Source organism: Schistocerca serialis, unplaced genomic scaffold, assembly GCF_023864345.2.
Source record: "Schistocerca serialis cubense isolate TAMUIC-IGC-003099 unplaced genomic scaffold, iqSchSeri2.2 HiC_scaffold_867, whole genome shotgun sequence".
Lineage (NCBI taxonomy): Eukaryota > Metazoa > Arthropoda > Insecta > Orthoptera > Acrididae > Schistocerca > Schistocerca serialis.
Genome location: NW_026048482.1, coordinates 4,058,497 through 4,065,984, shown reverse-complemented (window position 1 = coordinate 4,065,984; position 7,488 = coordinate 4,058,497).

The window sequence follows — 7,488 nt, the reverse complement described above, 5'->3', positions numbered from 1 at the left end:
TCTACTTGTACTTAAGTCGGCATTAAGCCATTTGAATTAAATCCCACCGCAATTCTTGAGCTTCATCGACATAGTGAATGTCTATCGGATAAGGTGAAGCTGCATTGGTGCATCGGAATCTAATACTTGTCTCCCAGGAAACGCTAAAAGCAAACCACAAACAATGAGAAGAGTCAGTCTTCTTGTACTTAAAACGGCAATGTGCCATTTGAATTAAATCCCGACAAAATTTCGGTGTTTCATCGCCAATGTGAAGGTCCATTGGATAGTGTAATGTTGCATTCGCTCATCGGAATCTAATGCTGGTCTTCCAGGAAACGCTCAAAGCATATTACAAACAATGAGAGGAGTCAGTCTTCCTGTACTTACGTCGGCATTGTGCCATTTGAATTATATCCCGATGCAATTTCTGTGTTTCATCTTCAATGTGAAGGTCCATCGGGTACAGTAAAGCTGCATTGGTGCATGGGAATCTAATACTGGTCTCCCAAGAATCGCCCAAAGAAAACCATAGACAATGAGGAGAGTCAGTTTTCTTGTACTTAAGTCGGCATTGTGCCGTTTGAATTAAATCCCGACGCAATTTCTGTGTTTCATCGTCAATGTGAAGGTCCATCGGATATAGTAAATCTGCATTTGTGCACGGGAATCTAATACTGGTCTCCCTGGAAACGCTCAAAGCAAACCCAACACAATGAGAAGAGTCGGACCTCTTGTACTTAAGTCAGCATTGTGCCATTTGAAATAAATCCCGACACAAATTCTGTGTTTCATCGTCAATGTGAAGGTCCACAGGATTCAGTAAAGCTGCATTGGTGCATCGGAATCTAATACTGGTCTCCCAGGACTCGCTCAAAGCAAACCACAAACAATGAGAAGATTCTGTCTTCTTGTACATAAGTCGGCATTGAGCCATTTGAATTAAATCCCGACGCAATTTCTGTACTTCACGCCAATGTGAAGGTCCATCGGATACAGTAAAGCAGCATTGGTGCATCGGAATCTAATACTGGTCTCCCAGGAAACGCTCAAAGCAAATCACAAACAATGAGAAGATTCAGTCTTCTTGTACTTATGTCGGCATTAAGCCATTTGAATTAAATCCCGACGCAATTTCTGTGTTTCATCGTCAATGTGAAGGTCCATCGGATACAGTAAAGCTGCATTCGTGCATCGGAATCTAATACTGGTCCCCAAGGAATCTTTCAAAGCAAACCACAAACAATGAGAAGAGTCAGTCACCTTGTACTCAAGTCGGCATTGAGCCATTTGAATTAAATCCCGACGCAATATCTGTGATTCATCATCAATTTGAAGGTCCATCGGATACAGTTAAGATACATTGGTGTATCGGTATCAAATACTGGTCTCCCAGGAAACGCTCGAAGCAAACCACAAACAATGAGAAGTGTCAGTCTTCTTGTACTTAAGTAGGCATTGAGCCAATGGAATTCAATCCCGACGCTATTTCTTAGTTTCATCATCAGTGTGAAGGTTCATCGGATACAGTAAAGCTGCATTTGTGCATCGGTATCTAATACTGGTTTCCCAGGAAACGCTCGAGCAAACCACAAACACAGAGAGGAGTCTATCTTCTTGTACTTAAGTTGGCATTCAGCCATTTGAATTAAATCCCTACCCAAATTCTGTGTATCATCATCAATGTGAAGGTCCATCGAATATAGTAAAGCTTCATTGGTGCATCGGAATCTAATACTGGTCCCCAAGGAAGCTTTCAAAACAAACCACAAACAATGAGAAGAGTCAGTCTTCTTGTATTTAAGTCGGCATTGTGTTTTTAATCAAATCCCGACGCAATTTCCGTGTTTTATCTTCAATGTGAAGGTCCATCGGATACAGTAAAGCTGCATTGGTGCATCGAAAGCCAATAATGGTCTCCCAGGAAACGCTCATAGCAAACCACAAAATATGAGGAGAGTCAGTCTTCTTGTACGTAAGTCGGCATTGAGCCATTTGAAATAAATCCCGACGCTATGTCTGTGTTTCATCATCAATGTGAAGGTCCATTGGATACAGTAAAGCTGCATTGGAGCACTGGAACCTAATACTGGTCTCCCAGGAAACGCCCAAAGCAAACCACAAACAATGAGAAGAGTCAGTCTTCTTGTATTTAAGTCGGCATTGTGTTTTTAATTAAACCCCGACGCAATTTCCGTGTTTTATCTTCAATGTGAAGGTCCATCGGATACAGTAAAGCTGCATTGGTGCATCGAAAGCCAATAATGGTCTCCCAGGAAACGCTCAAAGCAAACCACAAACGATTAGAAGAGTCAATCTTCTTGTACATAAGTCGACATTGTGCCATTTGAATTAAATTTCGACGCAATTTCTGTAATTCATCGTCAATGTGAAGGGCCATCAGATACAGCAAAGCTGCATTCGTGCATCAGAATCTAATACTGGTCTCCCACTAAACGTTCAAAGTAAACCACAAACAATGGGAAGAGTCTATATTCTTGTATTTAAGTCGGCATTGAGCGATTTGAATTAAATATCGATGCAATTTCTGTGTTTCACCGTCAATGTGAAGGTCCATCGAATACAGTAAAGCTGCATTGGTGCATCGGAATCTAATACTGGTATCCCAGGAAACGCTCAAAACAAAATAGAAACAATGAGAAGAGTCAGTCGTCTTGTACTTAAGTCTGCATTGTGTCATTTGAATTAAATCCCGACGCAAATTCTGTGTTTCATCGTCAATGTGGACGTCCAAGGGATACAGTAAACCTTCATTGGTGCATCGGAATCTATTACTGGTCTCCCAGGAAGCGCTCAAAGTAAACCACAAACAATGAGAAGAGTCAGTCTTCTTGTACTTAAGTCGGCATTGAGCCATTTGAATTAAATCCCGACGCAATTTCTGTGTTTCATCGTCAATGTGAAGGTCCATCGGATACAGTAATGCTGCATTGGGCATCGGAATCTAATTCTGGTCTCCCAGGAATCACTCACAGCAAACCACAAACAATGAGAAGAGTCAGTCTTCTTGTACTTATGTCGGCATTGAGCCATTTGAATTAAATCCCGACGCAATTTCTGTGTTTCTTCGTCAATTTGAAGGACCATCGGATACAGTAAAGCCTCATTGGTGCATCGGTATCTAATACTGGTCTCCCAGGAAACGCTCGAAGCAAACCACAAACAATGAGAAGTGTCAGTCTACTTGTACTTAAGTCGGCATTAAGCCATTTGAATTAAATCCCGACGCAATTCTTGAGCTTCATCGACGTAGTGAATGTCTATCGGATACGGTGAAGCTGCATTGGTGCTTCGGAATCTAATACTTGTCTCCCAGGAAACGCTAAAAGCAAACCACAAACAATGAGAAGAGTCAGTCTTCTTGTACTTAAAACGGCAATGTGCCATTTGAATTAAATCCCGACAAAATTTCGGTGTTTCATCGCCAATGTGAAGGTCCATTGGATACTGTAATGTTGCATTCGTTCATCGGAATCTAATGCTGGTCTTCCAGGAAACGCTCAAAGCATATTACAAACAATGAAAAGAGTCAGTCTTCCTGTACTTACGTCGGCATTGTGCCATTTGAATTATATCCCGATGCAATTTCTGTGTTTCATCTTCAATGTGAAGGTCCATCGGGTACAGTAAAGCTGCATTGGTGCATGGGAATCTAATACTGGTCTCCCAAGAATCGCCCAAAGAAAACCGTAGACAATGAGGAGAGTCAGTTTTCTTGTACTTAAGTGGCATTGTGCCGTTTGAATTAAATCCCGACGCAATTTCTGTGTTTCATCGTCAATGTGAAGGTCCATCGGATATAGTAAATCTGCATTTGTGCACGGGAATCTAATACTGGTCTGCCTGGAAACGCTCAAAGCAAACCCCAAACAATGAGAAGAGTCAGACCTCTCGTACTTAAGTCAGCATTGTGCTATTTGAATTAAATCCCGACGCAATTTCTGTGTTTCATCGTCAATGTGAAGGACCATCGGAAAAAGGAAAGCTGGATTGGTGCATTGGAATATAATACTGGTCTCTCAGGAAACCCTCATAGGAAACCACAATCAATGAGAAGAGTCGATATTCGTGTACTTAAGTCGTCATTGTGCCATTTGAAATAAATCCCGACACAAATTCTGTGTTTCATCGTCAACGTGAAGGTCCACAGGATTCAGTAAAGCTGCATTGGTGCATCGGAATCTAATACTGGTCTCCCAGGACTCGCTCAAAGCAAACCACAAACAATGAGAAGATTCTGTCTTCTTGTACATAAGTCTTCATTGAGCCATTTGAATTAAATCCCGACGCAATTTCTGTACTTCACGCCAATGTGAAGGTCCATCGGATACAGTAAAGCAGCATTGGTGCATCGGAATCTAATACTGGTCTCCCAGGAAACGCTCAAAGCAAATCACAAACAATGAGAAGAGTCAGTTGTCTTGTACTTAAGTCGGCATTGTGTCATTTGAATTAAATCCCGACGAAATTTCTGTGTTTCATCTTCAATGTGAAGGACCATCGGATACAGTAAAGCTGCACTGGTGCATCGGAATCTAATACTGGTCTCCAGAGAAACGCCTAAAGAAAACCACAAACAATGAGAAGAGTCGGCCTTCTTGTATTGAAGCCGGCATTGTGCCATTTGAATTAAATCTTGACTCAATTTCTGTGTTTCATCGTCAATGTAAAGGTCCATCGGATACAGTAAAGCTGCATTGGAACATCGGAATCTAATACTGGCCTCCCAGGAAACGCACATAGGCAACCACAAACAATGAAAAGAGTCAGTCTTCTTGTACATAAGTCGGTATTGTGGCAGCTGAATTAAATCCTGACGCAATTTCTGTGTTTCATCGTCAATGAGAAGGTCCATTGGATACAGTAAAGCTGCATTGGTGCATCGGTATCTAATACAGGTCTCCCAGGAAACGCTCGAGCAAACAACAAACAATGAGAAGAGTCAGTCTTCTTGTACTTAAGTCGGCATTGAGCCATTTGAATTAAATCCCTACGCATATTCTGTGTTTCATCATCAATGTGAAGGTCAATCGGATACAGTAAAGCTGCATTGGTGAATCGGAATCTAATACTGCTCTCCCAGGAAACGTTCACAGCTAACCACAAACAATGAGAAGAGTCAGTTGTCTTGTACTTAAGTCGGCATTGTGGCATTTGAATTAAATCCCGACGAATTTCTGTGTTTCATCTTCAATGTGAAGGTCCATCGGATACAGTAAAGCTGCATTGGTGCATCGGAATCTAATACTGGTCTCCGGAGAAACGCTCAAAGAAAACCACACACAATGAGAGGAGTCGGCCTTCTTGTGCTGAAGCCGGCATTGTGCCATTTGAATTAAATCTTGACTCAATTTCTGTGTTTCATCGTCAATGTAAATGTCCATCGAATACAGTAAAGCTGCATTGGAGCATCGAAATCTAATACTGGTCTCCCAGGAAACGCACATAGGACACCACAAACAATGAAAAGAGTCAGTCTTCTTGTACATAAGTCGGCATTGTGGCAGTTGAATTAAATCCCGACGCAATTTCTGTGTTTCATCGTCAATGAGAAGGTCCATTGGATACAGTAAAGCTGCATTGGTGCATCGGTATCTAATACAGGTCTCCCAGGAAACGCTCGAGCAAACCACAAACAATGAGAAGAGTCAGTCTTCTTGTACTTAAGTCGGCATTGAGCCATTTGATTTAAATCACTACGCAAATTCTGTGTTTCAACGTCAATGGTTCAAATGGCTCTGAGCACTATGGGACTTAACACCTATGGTCATCAGTCAACTAGAACTTAGAACTACTTAAACCTAACTAACCTAAGGACAGCACACAACACCCAGCCTTCACGAGGCAGAGAAAATCCCTGACCCCGCCGGGAATCGAACCCGGGAACCCGGGCATGGGAAGCGAGAACGCTACCGCACGACCACGAGATGTGGGCAACGTCAATGTGAAGGTCAATCGGATACAGTAATGCTGAATTGGTGCATCGGTATCTAATACTGGTCTCCCAGGCAACGCTCGATGCAAACCACAAACAGTGAGAAGAGTCAGTCTTCTTGTGCTTAAGTCGGCATTGAGCCATTGGAATTAAATCCCGACACAATATATGTGATTCATCGTCAATGTGATGGTCCAACGGATACAGTAAATGTGCATTGGTGCATCGGAATCTAATACAGGTCTCCCAAAAAACGCTAAAAGCAAACCGCAAACAATGAGAAGCGTCAGTCTTCGTGTACTGAAGTCGGCATTGTGCCATTTGAATTAAATCCCGACGCAATTTCTGTGTTTCATCGTCAATGTGAAGGTCCATCGGATACTGTAAAGCTGCATTGGTGCATCGGAATCTATTACTGGTCCCCCAAGAAACGCTCAAAGAAAACCATAAACAATGAGAAGAGTCAGCCTTCTTAAACTTAAGTAGGCATTTTGCCATTTGAATTAAATCCCGACGCAATTTCTGTGTTACATCGTCAATGTAAAGGTCCATCGGATACAGTAAAGCTGCGTTGGTGCATCGGAATCTAAAACTGGTCTACCAGAAAACGCTCATAGGAAACCAGAAACAATGAGAAGAGTCAATCTTCATGTTCTTAAGTCGGCATTGTGCTACTTGAATTAAATCCCGACGAAATTTATGTGTTTCACAGTCAATGTGAGGGTCCATTGGATTCAGTAAAGTTGCACTGGTGCATCGGAATCTAATACTGGTCTCCCAGTAAGCGCTCAAAGTAAACCACAAACAATGAGAAGAGTCAGTCATCTTGTACTTAAGTTGGCATTGTGCCACTTGAATTAAATAACGACGCATTTTCTGTGTTTCATCGTCAATGTGGACGTCCAAGGGATACAGTAAACCTTCATTGGTGCATCGGAATCTATTACTGGTCTCCCAGGAAGCGCTCAAAGTAAACCACAAACAATGAGAAGAGTCAGTCTTCTTGTACTTAAGTCGGCATTGAGCCATTTGAATTAAATCCAGAGCAATTTCTGTGGTTCACCGTCAATGTGAAGATCCATCGAATACAGCAAAGCTGCATCCGTGCATCGGAATCTAATCCTGGTCTCCCAGGAAACGCTCATAGGAAACCACAAACAATGAGAAGAGTCAGTCTTCTTGTACTTAAGTCGGCATTGAGCCATTTGAGTTAAATCCCGACACAATTTCCGTGATTCATCGTCAATGTCAAGGTCCATCGGATACAGTAAAGCTACATTGATGCATCGGAATCTAATACTGGCATCCCAGGAAACGCTCAAAGCAAATCTCAAACAATGAGAAGATTCAGTCTTCGTGCACTTACGTCGGCATTGTGCCATTTGAATCAAATACCGACGCAATTTCTGTGTTTTATCGTCAATGTGAAGGTCCATCGGATACAGTAAAGCTGCATTGGTGCATTGGAATATAGTACTGGTATCCCAGGAAACCCTCATAGGAAACCACAAACACTGAGAAGAGTCAGTCTTCTTGTACTTAAGTCGTCATTG